This window comes from Manduca sexta, unplaced genomic scaffold (genome assembly GCF_014839805.1).
Source record: "Manduca sexta isolate Smith_Timp_Sample1 unplaced genomic scaffold, JHU_Msex_v1.0 HiC_scaffold_2959, whole genome shotgun sequence".
NCBI classification, from domain to species: domain Eukaryota; kingdom Metazoa; phylum Arthropoda; class Insecta; order Lepidoptera; family Sphingidae; genus Manduca; species Manduca sexta.
Window position 1 is genome coordinate 3875 of NW_023593976.1, and position 12186 is coordinate 16060.

Genomic DNA, 12186 nt, shown 5'->3' on the forward strand with positions numbered 1-12186 from the left:
CTTTCCAATTTTCCTCCAAGACCCTGCAGTCGCTAAGGCGAGAGATTCTAGTATCCCATTCGATGGGATTTGAGCGGCTCATTTTGACATTGCGTTACTAAATGAAACTACATACTCGTCTTCACCTTTGCTGACATTGTGCCAAAAATCATCCTTTAATAACTAATATTTCCACCAAAACTCCTGGTTTTATTTTTTGGTCAGTTTGTAGTTTAATGCGAATATGGTGTGTGTGAGTGTATTTCTGACTATAAGTGTAATGTTATTGCTGCGAATAATTCTCTAAGAGTAATAGCAGTGGCATTAGGGCGCGTAAGATTAAAAAATAGTTTTTATTGATATTTACGTTCGAGAGTTACATGTTAGCAGAAATAAAGACGAGTATGTGGTTACATTTATTAACGCACTTGTTGACCCGACAGACGTTGTCCCGGCTTAACTGTGAATTTGCAACGCGCATTCTGTCAATCGCTGACAGTTATTTCAGACAATTGACTGTTATATTAAATTAATATTTTCGTTAAGTTTTCTTAAATTTTCTAATATTCCGCGCAATAATTTGATTTTTTTCTTTCATAAGAACCTTCTCCTGAGAATAACAAACACAAAAAAAATTTAGTGAAATTGGTCCAGCCGTTCACGCGTGATGGCGTGACCAAGGGAAATAGGGATTCATTTTTATATACATAGATAAAGAAAAACAAGTATTTCGAAGCGTTTATTTATTATACACAGGAACATTAACAGTTTACACATACAATTAATATTAGTTCAGTTTTCTTAGTATTGTATTGTTCTTATGTGCTTACCAAATAAAGATGTACCAACATTCATAAAATATACACTTATTACAAACAGACTGTCATAATAGTATGACACTAGAAATTAGCGCTTATTTAATCAAGGTAATATGGTTAACAAATTTAAACATTAATATAAAATATTAAAAAAAAAACAACATATAACCAATTCCAAGAACCTGGATATCATATCTTAAACCCACCAAATACCATTTTAATACCATCAATTCTAACATACCATAAATATTATTAATAACAAAATCTATACTTGGTCCACATCGGCTATGGTTTGAGAGAAAAACAATGTCAGCATTTTATTTTTGCATATTTTTAAGGAATCGGAGAATATGTCAAGATCAGATAATTTAGTGCACATCATACTATAACTATCGCATGTCCGGTTAAACGGTGAATGGAGCCCTTGATTCGATCTATATGGAGGGCCCTGATGAATTTTGTTTAGTGGGTGTCTGGGAAAATTGTAAGGAACAATTATATTGATTTGTTCCAGTAAACTGCATTCATAAGCTCCACTAAACAGTTTGTGCGTTTTGGAATTTTTAATTTGTTCAGCTACATTCGTGGGCTGATTGTACCAATAAAACACACAAAGACTAGACACACACATATATTACAATAATTGTACTTGATATCAATACGTTACATAATACTGTTAAACGCCGCGCCGAGCCGCGCCGCAGAAGGGTAGATAAGAGGATGATCTCGGCCTATCACGCTCTGGACTGCTTCTGAAATATAACACATAGTAACGTATTGTACAATTCTGTGGTCGATCTAAAGCTGGAGCGTACGGTCAGCCACCAACCTATCTGAATGAATTTGAAAATTCGAACAAAAATCAATATAATTTTCACAAATTTTACTAAAACAAACTTTGAAGGGTTTATTTGAGATAAAGAAATAAGAATGTTTCTATTGAATTAATGCGTATAAGTGTTTTGAATTAATGGATTTGTTGAGCTACTCTTGTGGCGGACTGAACAACAAATTGTCATGCGCGTGTAGGCTGGAATTCCCTAAACGCCCCTCATAACCCTCTCACTCACCCATGCAGGTAAGATACAAACACAACATCACACATATGCAACCAGAGCACCCACTTTCCCCCTAATGTATTCCATGATGTGCTAGGGGCGAGCCTATCGCCATATCGGGCACAAATTCCAGACTCCGGACTAATACTGAGCAGAAAAACAAAACATATCACTTTGCCTGAATCGGGATTCGAACCCAGAACCTCAGAGCGCTGCCGTGCATTCAGTAAACAGTAGGTACGACTACACTATAGGCATAATAATCAGGAAAATGTAATACTAGGTTGATGGTTTGCGCATTTGTAGAGGATGGATGATAGGAGAGTGACAAAGAGGACATATAAGGCGAATGTGGATGGAAGAGCCGGTAGGGGTCAACAGCATCGAACTCTCGAATGTCAGATGTCATTGTTCGTGAAGTCCAGGTCAAGTACCCTGAACGGGCGGGAATGCATGAAAAGATTGATAGAGTGGAGGAAGAGAGAGAAGTATGCCAAAATCGCACGAGGTAGCAATCTATAGTCTCTGCCTACCCCTATTTAGAGGCGAGATATCATGTATGTATATACGTAATAGTTACCTGTTTATATTGGCTGAATTAATCAACTTCCTCATCCTCCGCTGGAGGTGAGACTAATAAACTACCGTCAAATGTCGGCCGTAGTATATCGTTATTTGGGATTTGCGATAATTGTCCAATCCACCTACAATTAATTAAATATATTGGTAAAAAATGTGGTTACATTATATATCTCCCCCTTCTTCCTCTCACCAGAGGGAATTCTGGTGCCCTTGGCCTCCACAGCGAATGCACGCCTATACACCAGGGGACATCCGTCGCGGCCTTAGGCACCCAGTTACGTGTGTATGCCTCATGGTTGCCAATTGGAGCCTATGAGGGCTCACGAACAATTCCTGGCCTTCCCCTCTCCTTAAATCCAAAAAGGGTTCCTTTCTTTTCCCCCACAATTCCTATCCCCAGATATCGCCTCCCAACTTTCCTTCAGGGCCCTTCAGCCGCTAAGCCTGGGGATTCCAGTATTCTATACGCAGGTTTCCTCCTGTGTTGACTGCGGGGTTGATACTCAAAAAAAATAGTGTGTCATCAGTCCACACTATTTAGACCCCATTCGCTCACCATCAGGTTCAATGGGGACTTAAATTAAATAAAGCGAGTGAAGTGTTTCATATAACTAGACGAGCATGCCGTTCGCCTGATGGTAAGCGATACGACCGCCCATAAACAGTAAAAACACCACCACCAACCACCTTGAATTACAGTATTGTTTGGTATTCCACTGCGCTCACCATTCTGAGACATGAGATGTCTTATAATGTCCAGTCGTCTTTCGTCATTAATTAAATATAATAAATATACTTACTGACTATTAGGTATATCGGAATTTGTTCCTAAATCATTATTCCGCACGTCATTAACAAAATATTGATGTCTTTTGAAGCGGCTTCCACTAGCTAGATCCGTAGTTTTTTTCGGTTACCGGGTTCCATTTCTTTGTGTTTAGTGGAAAACAGTCTGCATCGTTCAGGATTCTGGAATTAAAATAGAATATAAGTACACATGCTTACACTAAAGACTTGTGTGTCAGGCTGACAAATTGTAAAAAGAACATTATCACCCTAAAACCTCATTCAGACCTTAACCGTGTAGAGTAGAGAGAAGTTTATTAACTAAACGTGAAAAGATCTGATCTCTACCGGACTAATCTATCTGTACTACCCACGAGGCATTCTTGCGCGCTCGGTGTTCATACCGATTGCACGCCCATTCACCCGGGACATATTTTGTCGCGGCTCTAGGCACACAGTTTAGTGCGTATACCTCATGACAGATAGACAACTGAAGTAAAGTTGTATCTCAATATTAGCCAATCACAGCGCTCCTTCGCATACGCACTGCGACTATCATGCCGAAAGCACAAACATTATCACAGCATTACTCTACTCACAAAGGTTAATTAGATAATGTTTATGAATATGGACATAATATACTCGCTACTAAATTGATATACTAGCGTTGTTCGTGCTAGTTTTAGGCGACACTACAAGATATAATAAGATGCATAAGCAATGATAATATGTTTGTCAATATTTTTGTTGAAGTGAAATGTGAAAGCTTTCGCGTTTTCTGTTTTTTTTTTTTGGTTAGCTAACTGATGCTCTCGTAAACTGAAGCAAGTGAACCGCTTTGAACAATCAAATAAATCTTATATTAGTCTCCACATGACTACGAAGGCTGCAGTCTTCGATACGTCAGAAGAAAATAATATAAAACCGCGATAAATCCTAAAAAAAGATTTATTACTTCTTTTAGTTAAGTAATTCGATTATTATTAACAACCAATGCAAAAACACATTTTAAATTAATATCTAAATGTATGTCATTGAAAATTGTCGTTAATGGTAATGTAACATTTAATTGATAAGTTAACTTCGTGGGCATGAGCTAGTGGTAAACGGAAACAATATTGTACATCATAGAATTATCTAAACGGACATAAGTCACTATTGATAAAAGGTTACATGTGGGAAATCCCCAGCGGTATAATTTCTGTGCGCATAAGTTTGCAGTGATTTTCAAACCTCATTAATAGTTTAGAATGTTAATATAAATTGGGTTCGGTGTTTGAATTTTTTTACACGTAGGTAAACTAGATAAACGCTTAATTCATAAAATTATATATTAAACGAAGAATACCATTAGACAAAAAAAATCAATATATGCTGTTCTTACTGGACACATATTTGACAAAAAAATTAGGATGTATTAAATTTATCCCGAAATAGATAATGTCAAAGTTTGATAAATAATTTTGAATTTCTAGCGCCCGTTAGTTCATTTATACATATTTTTGTTTACTATATAATAATAATATCAGCCCCATATTATATACTGTCCCACTACTGCACAAGCCGTTTCTACTACTAAGAGGGATTAGGATTTAGTCCACCACGCTGGCCTAGGGCGAATAGGTAGAATTTACACAACTTCAAAATTCTTAAAACTTCCCAGATGCACAGGTTTTCTCATGATGTTTTCCTTCACCGTTAAAGCGAGCGATAATTCACGAAGAATACACTTATCTTTAGAAAGGTAACCTGCAGACATCCGCATCGGCAGTCCGTTCTAATCCCTAATATATCCTATAACTAGGTCATCGCTTATAATGTACTAATGGTAGGTATTTTTATGTTGGTAGTTGGTACTATTATGTAGACTTTATTATGTTGGTAGTATGTTCATATTTCAAGAGCGATATCGTAGAGTTTAACGGTCCCCCCAGACAGAGGTCGAGACTCGACCTTCAGACCGCGCCACTGAGTATTCCTCGTAACTAATAACTATTATCGATTACAAAAGGAAAATATCGCCAGAAACCCTGTCTGTTAAAAGCATTCTGAAGGTTGGAAAAGCCGTGAATCTTTTTGGAAAAAATAAGTTCTGTTGAAGTACTTTACTGGTAGGTCTCGTGCGAAGGGCCGACTGGTTTTTTATTTTGAGTGGGTTTCCTTACAGTCTACCTCGGGAAAAACCTGCGGGATATTCCTTGGGGGAAGAAAGAGGAAAGGGATAGGAGCTTTCAAGGATGGGCAATGGAAAAAAGGAGAAGAAATTTCCACGAGCCCTTATACGTCTCAGTTTGTATTTCTACGCGGTTTACATTTAACTGAGTGACTAGATCCGCGACAAATGTGCCGCCACGCATTACCTCATATAGAATCTAAAATAGAAACCCGGCAAATACGAGTCGAACTCGCGCACCGAGGGTTCCGTACAAACGTGTAGGTATATAAGTAAACGTTCACCCATCACGACAATCGAGTCATAGTTATGGTATTTTTATCGCAAAATGAAATCCATAACATTACAATATGGAATGCTGGAGGAGCATAAATTAAAGACAAAGGTCTAAAAATTAGGTTTTCGGAATTTTTCCTTTATACATATGTTATATAAAACATTGCTTCATGCCAAATTTCAAGATTCTAGGTCGACTGGAAGTACCCTTTAGGTTTTGATTCCCTTGCGAGTAGTTGCGAGTTTGAAAATATACGGCTTAAATTGCTGTTTCTTTTGATTGCGTTGACGTAGAAGTTTGTTTTTGTTACAGCTTAAAGGTATTATAGACCTGAGTATTTGATATGACTTTCAATTGAATACCTCTACGCGTTCATGAGAAGAGGGGGTAGTAACTTTAAAATTATTAAAAATATTTTTATTATATGATGTAACTAAAAATTTACGGGTTTTGCAATTTTTCCTTTATCTGTACTGTAAGACGTTGCTTCGTACCAAATTTCAAGATTCTGAGTTCACAGTACCCTGTAGGTTTTGATTCCCTTGCGAGTTTCGAAAATTTGCGACACAAGCGGCCGTATCTTTTGATTGCGTTGACTTAGAATTTTGATTTTTTCACAGCTCCAAGGGACAGTAGACCTGAGTATTTCATATAAATTTCAGCTTGATACCTCAACGCGTTCCTGAGAAAAAGGGTCTTGACAGACGGACGGACAACAAAGTGATCCTATAAGGTGGTAGCTCAAGGTCCATTTTCATACATTTTGTTTCGGCTTTAATCTGGGTAACTAAACAAGTATTGGCAAGTAAAGAATTTAAATTCACGTCTAGTTAGTGATTAGTTCTCGCAGTTGAAAGAAAAATGTAAAAATAATTAATAATCATGGATATTTCGGCCTTTAAAATTTAATATGACGAAATTTTAAAGGCAGAAATATCCTAACTAGACGTGATAACTAATCACTAACTAGACGTGAATTTAAATTCTTTACTTGCCAATACTTGTTTAGTTACCCAGATTAAAGCCGAAACAAAATGTATGAAAATGGACCTTGTGCTACCACCATAAGGGTTCCATTTTTCCTATTGAGGTATGGAACTCTAAAAATTGAAATAAAACTATTTAACGGATTTTACTATGTTTGATTGGTCACAAAGTCTAGAAAGACTTCAAGGTCGCTGAAAATTAGAATACAATCGTAAAATGTTTTAACACATGCGCGTAAACATACAGAAAGACTGATTTAATTCTGTAAAAATTATCTTCAAGTTATTTATTATCTTTGAATTTTGGTAGGTGTGTCAAGAAACGAGATAATAGGCGCAATACGCACACGTGACGTCATCGGTATATGATAAATGAGAAAGAATGAGATGGAGCGATATTCCTACCCGCGCCTACACTTACACATTGCAATATTCGAAATATGAATGAATGGTTCATTTCTTAACCAATTATAACGCAGTTTTAGCTTCTTTTCGGTACTATTCGCTGTTACATATAAAATAATGTACTAAATAACACATAAGTACCCTATTAAAGTTAAAGATCTTATTACACTGGACGTGTGGTCAACGTCTTCGCCTCGCTGGGGATTCGCTCGCAAACCACTAGTATGATAAGAGCTTTAACCCTACCTGGTAACGGATGATACACTCACTTATGATCTGTAACCGGTCTTATCAGGGTAATTTGATTGAAGGTTCATTGACATTTGATCTTTGATTCGACATAGATTTTGATAATGTTTTATTTATTTAATACTGGTGACAAGTCTTTCATACACGAAAGTTAGCCTGCGTAGGTACTACCGCCATTCCACCACGGTATTCCCTGCCTGTCGTAAGAGGCGACTAATAGGGGCCAGGATGGGGGTCGTCGGCGGGCTGTAGGAGGCTGTCCGCCCTAGTGCGTTTTTGTAACTTTACACACCTCGTGTGACCCCCGGATGAACGGCTGTCTGCAGGTCTTATGCTGCCGTTGACGCCGAGAGCTTCCTTCGGTGCGCTGGGGCTTCTGCCCGACTTACTGGATAGCCACCATATTAAAACTTTAGTAGCTACCTGAGGAATTTGGTGTACAGCGGGCGATATACGTACAAGCTTCAAACTCACGGTTTTAAAGAACGCGTACTTATCCGGCTTGACGTCGACAGACTTGAAGGTACTGTTCATATTGTGATAAACAATAATGAAGGTATAATAAAGTTTATGTAAAGGAATTTACATAAACTTAAAAAAAAGCGGCGATAGCCTAGTTGGGTGTGGAACGGACTGCCGAGACGAATGTCCGCAGGTTCAAATCCCAAGGGCACACACCTCAGACTTTTCTAAAAAAAAAAAAACTCGTGTGTATTTTTTGTGAAATTATCGTTCGCTTTAACGGTGAAGGAAAACATCGTGAGGAACCCTGCACATCTGAGAAGTTCTCTACAGAAATTTCGAAGGTGTGTGAAGTCTACCAATCCGCCCTAGGCCAGCGTGGTGGACTAAGGCCTAATCCCTCTCAGTAGTAGAGAAGGCCCGTGCTCAGCAGTGGGCAAGTATATAATACAGGGCTGATATTATTATTATTATATGTAAAAGAATGGTTAACCAAAGCGTTTATCAGTAGCGAAGAGTGAAATTTTGCGGAAAGGTAACCCCGACACAACGTATAGTTACTAATAATAAATACAGTCCGTAAATCGTTGTAATGATAATGACATTTACATAAATAAAAATGAATCACCGAAATGTTTGTACGCGCATAACTTCCAAACGAGTGCACCAATTTGGATAAATCTTTCTTTTATGTGTTCTTTATTATCAGGAGAAGGAGGTTTGTAGGTCTCTCATATGTGAGATTCCGCCTGGGTAGGTACCAATGCAATGTCTATTTGTGCCGCCAAGCAGCAGTGTGTTGTTCCGGTTTGAAGGACATTGTAGCTAGTGTAACTACTGGACATAAGACTTAACATCTCATGTCTCAGGATGGCGAGCGCAGTGGAATACCAAACAATACTTTGTAATTCAAGGTGTTGGTGTTTCTACTGTTTATGGGCGGTCGTATCGCTTACCATCAGGCTACCGGCAAGCTCGTCTCGTCATTCAAAGCAATAAAAAAAGAGAAAGTTTTTATGTAAAAATACATTAAATAAATTATAGTAAATATTTAAAAATGTCAGAGAAGTGAGTGTGCGAATGAGACAGAACAAAAAATACGGTGGTATGAAAGTTCGCCGGGTCAGTTAGTTTTACATAAATTACGAAAGGGAAGCCGGGAGGAATCGGATTATACGGACCCTTTTGCGGACGTTCCGTTTATCACATATTAATTTATTCGCAGTCAGGCAAGAGCGTCGCTAGCCGATGGCCCAAGTTGATATGGGAATGAGAAAAAAGGAATTGTAGGTAAAGTCGAGAGCATATGTTACTGCCCCATTCCCTCTCTTCTGCTTTAACAATAACATAGAGTAGAGCGTAATTGAGCGTACGGAATATAAGAATAGAATTGGTGAATTCATTCGAGTTTTGACGTACGGAATGATCGATCAAGCAAGTCAGACTTAGGAATTTGGTTGCTTTATATTTGGCAACTTTTAGAATCTCTAGCATATTCGTAATTATTTACGAATGCCTGAGCCTGTACGAAGAACTCTTGAAATTGGTTACACTTATTATAAGTACAGAGTGCAGTGTGTGCGCAGCACACGAGCGCAGTGTGTTAGAGGGCGCCAGACACCTTCAAAGAGACATTCGTCGCGACACCTGCGCTCTCAAACAACGTGCCCCGTAATAAGGCCGGCGAGCGGCTTCTTTACTTTACACAATAACATATTATCAAATTTATTAAAGATTACATGGTCTCCTAGGGGCCGCGAAGGAATTGATTGCACACGGGCGACACATGAGCTAGAGCCGCCTCTGTGAGGATTGTTCTATCATATGATGTTTGGACAATGTGGGCAATCCGTGCTCAAGATAAACCATTTATCACTAGACAACATAAATCAATGACAGAAATACATGTTCATTATCTACATTGCTATGTCTACTGAATGAATAATGCCCAGATTGAATGGTTAAAAAAAAATAATCAAATTCCACGCACCCAATAAAGATGAACCACACAAAACACTTTGTTAAAACATTTTTCACACACAACTTTATGTTTTTTTTATAACACGTGCGCGCGCGCCGCTTCACACTGAACTGACCGAGTGATAAGAAGGTGAATATTATATTGTCTATATTGATACGAGGTTCCGGTATATATGCACTCGAATGGATGCTAGCAAATAGTGAAAAACCCGCTAGTTCCAAGTATTCTGTGGTCAGATGATCATGATCGCTATGATCCTAGCGAAAAACAAACACGCACGCCATTATCTCATAAGAGGTAGGCAGAGGTGCAACCAAGGCATCCACTTCACCATGTGTGTTATGTCCATATGATAGAGGGCTAGCTTATCTAGCTAGCTTAGCTAGCTGATACTGAGCAGACAAACCTAATATCACTTTGCCCTCCAGGGATTCGAACCCGGCATCTTAGCGGTACAGGCAGTATATAACTGAGGCAAACATTCTATCAACCTAACTTTTATCTCTACACATAAACAAACATTTCAATTTAAAGGTTATTTTTGTATTGCTTTGAATAAAGAGACGAGCTTGCCGTTCGTCTGATGGTAAGCTGTATGACCGCATATAAACAGTAGAAACACCATCAACACATTATATTACAAAGTATTGTTTGGTATTCCACTGCGCTCGCCATCCTGAGACATGAGATGTTAAGTCTCATTATGTCCAGTAGTTACACTGGCTACAATGTCCTTCAAATTATATTTAAAAATAAAATATTTATTACTATTAATTTCAACAAATCCTTTAACAGTCAGACTTTACTTACGCTGACTACCCTCCGGCCACGAGTAGCTACACAACACAATGAACGTGTCCAAAATTAGTAACACTGAAGTACCTAGCGATGTTTGATAGCAAATTCTCCCATTAACATATTGCGCAAGAATTTTCATGCGGTTACACCAGCTGTAATACTTCAATAGTTCTAAGTGTATACCCTATTTTATTTTATTTTAATAAAATTAAGACGCAAAACAGATTACAATCAAAATTAAAGCTAATTATAAAATATACAAGCATAAAAACTAAATTGTATTCCGAAACATTGCGCCCTAATACTAGTTAATTACTTAAAGTGCGGACTAAAATAAATTAAGACTATTAAGTACTGTGTATAGTTAAAAAAATTGAAACTTGAAAGTAGTATATGTGTAATTTAAAAATATATGACTAACTATTGCGGGTAAATATTAATTGTTTTAGACTTCTTGAGAATGATTAAAATCTGCCATTCATAATGTCAAGGTGTTTGTGTTTTTTGCCAAGTCATTGTACGAACGACACATACGAACCATCGGATTATGGAATGAGATGTTATTCCTATAAACTTGCAATGAGAAAACGTTTGGATTACGTATTCTGAATGAAGTGTTAAAATTTATTAAAACCAGTAATTCGGGAGCGTCAATATGTGAGTGTATAATTCTCTAAAGGTATATTACTTCCATGTAATTTCATCTTAATGTAAGGTTTTGTACTTTAAATTTAGTTAAGCGTTCATTGTAGGAAGAGAACACGCCCTAAGCCCTTACGGAAGCACAGAACCTTTAGCAACTTTTCCTGAACACTTTCAATGCGGTCATTATGGACAGAATAGAAGGGAGACCAAATAACGGATCCGTATTCAAGTACTGATCTGACCAGACTGTTGTATAACAGTATTACACTAAATCCAGATGACTCATTCTCTCCCAGTGGCCGTCCTGTGCCGAGGTTCGTAAACCGTTTGTGGGTTCCCCTTAGCACTGAGGGAAGTATCAGATATCAACAACATTGCTCCCAAACTGATGCTTCACCATGCAGAACTCTGTACACTTTGCGGTGTGATCAACTCAGGCAGGTTATTCAGAACCATCCGCCCTGTGGAAGGGGGTCGCATGGTCGTAAGGCACGGTGACCACAACATAACCGCTCAGTTGCGAATGCTGGCTGGTAGTCATAAGGCACTTTCCCCGTGAAAACAAGTAATTTAAAGCAATGCCCTATCGTATTGTCGAGTCTGAATTTTTAACCTTGCGGCGTTTATTAACGCTTGCTGAACAATCATGACTTGCAGGATTAAGTCGGTTACTTCTGTCGACGGTGCCGCAGTAGCTGGAACACATTGCACAAAGAAAAATCATAGGCAGCAGCACAGGAACATTAAAAAAAGTTGCTTTCATATCTTTACACATCTGACGCAACAGACAGGCGACGTGCCAGGACTTTTAAGCATCAACAATTATAGATATCATTTCGAAAGGAGGCGAAAAAAAACTTTAAGCGCCACACGCTGGAACACAGCGACTCCACGTCTGCAGGTCCAAAACCAGCCCTGGTCCAAAAAATTCACGTCGAATTGATAACCTCCTCTTTTTTAAAGTTGGTTAATAAAATTAATACAAAA

General features: G+C 38.2%; 1 long non-coding RNA gene across 1 annotated transcript; it reads right to left on the minus strand.

Annotated features, from left to right (window-relative positions):
* Positions 1-777: 777 nt before the first annotated feature.
* Positions 778-9849, minus strand: LOC115451767. The gene is made up of 4 exons (XR_003939417.2): positions 9766-9849; positions 3238-3406; positions 2436-2559; positions 778-1549 (listed from the first exon to the last, which is right to left on the minus strand). It is a non-coding gene; the product is annotated as an uncharacterized LOC115451767 (long non-coding RNA).
* Between the last annotated feature and the right edge of the window lie 2337 nt (positions 9850-12186).